The sequence below is a fragment of the Stegostoma tigrinum genome, chromosome 29, assembly GCF_030684315.1.
Source record: "Stegostoma tigrinum isolate sSteTig4 chromosome 29, sSteTig4.hap1, whole genome shotgun sequence".
Taxonomy (NCBI): domain Eukaryota; kingdom Metazoa; phylum Chordata; class Chondrichthyes; order Orectolobiformes; family Stegostomatidae; genus Stegostoma; species Stegostoma tigrinum.
Window position 1 is genome coordinate 42,527,241 of NC_081382.1, and position 980 is coordinate 42,528,220.

Sequence of the window (980 nt, forward strand, 5' to 3'; positions counted from 1 at the left end):
AATTTACGAAAACATTTCCCTTTGGGATTCTTTGTGAATCTGTAGAATATTCTTAAAATTTTAGCGATTACGGTCCACACAGGTTAATAAACTCGGATGGATTGTTTCGGACCTGTTTGTAATACGCACAAATTAAGAGGCAATTTCATCGAAATAATACCTCGGCTGTTTGTTATAAACATGGTTCTTCTTTCTCTTTCCGCCATATCTTCTTCCTTTTGCGTCTCTTTCCTTGCTATTTTGCTTTTGCTGCTCTCTCCTTCCTTCTTTGTGCCCTATCTCTCGGCTTCACTTGGAGCAGGGCCGTTTTCTGCCTTCCCAGAGCTGGTGCTTTCTCTGTACGGCTTAGATAAGAGTCCTGTTATCAGTCAGATGTGAGTGCATTGCTCAGAAAGAAAAAAAAAGACATCAGATCAGAGAGAGAAATGGAATAAACATGTTTGAATCTGAAACAGACACAGTTTCCAGTGACAACGCAATCTTACATTTAATATGCTGTCAAAGTTCCTGAGAGGAAGTCCTCGTCTTAAATACTCTCCGAAACTGTGTGTTCCCTCTTTAAAAAAATCCATGCAAATATACTCTGAAAACTTGTGCTCTCAGTGACAGGTATCTGTACGTTAAGCGTACTCTGCTCTGTCAACAGATGTTGATTCTAGATTCCTCCTATTTTCTCAGACATGCGCTGGTCCAATGTGAGGGAGCTCTATAAACCTCAGGAGTATACTGACCCGGGGGGCCATCGGGAATATTAGACCCCAAAGCGTTGTTTTAAAAGCAGCACGTGATTTATATGCCTCATGGTATTTTGGGTCTGTCAAGTGTTGCTTTGAGAGTAAATGCCACTGGATTCTGTCATTTAATATATACACCACTGAGAGTCCGCTGTGTGTGTGTGTGTGTGTGTGTGTGTGTGTGTGTGTGTGTGTGTGTGTTTCTGTGTATGTTGGTCTGTCCGTCTGTTTCTCTCTCAGCTTGTG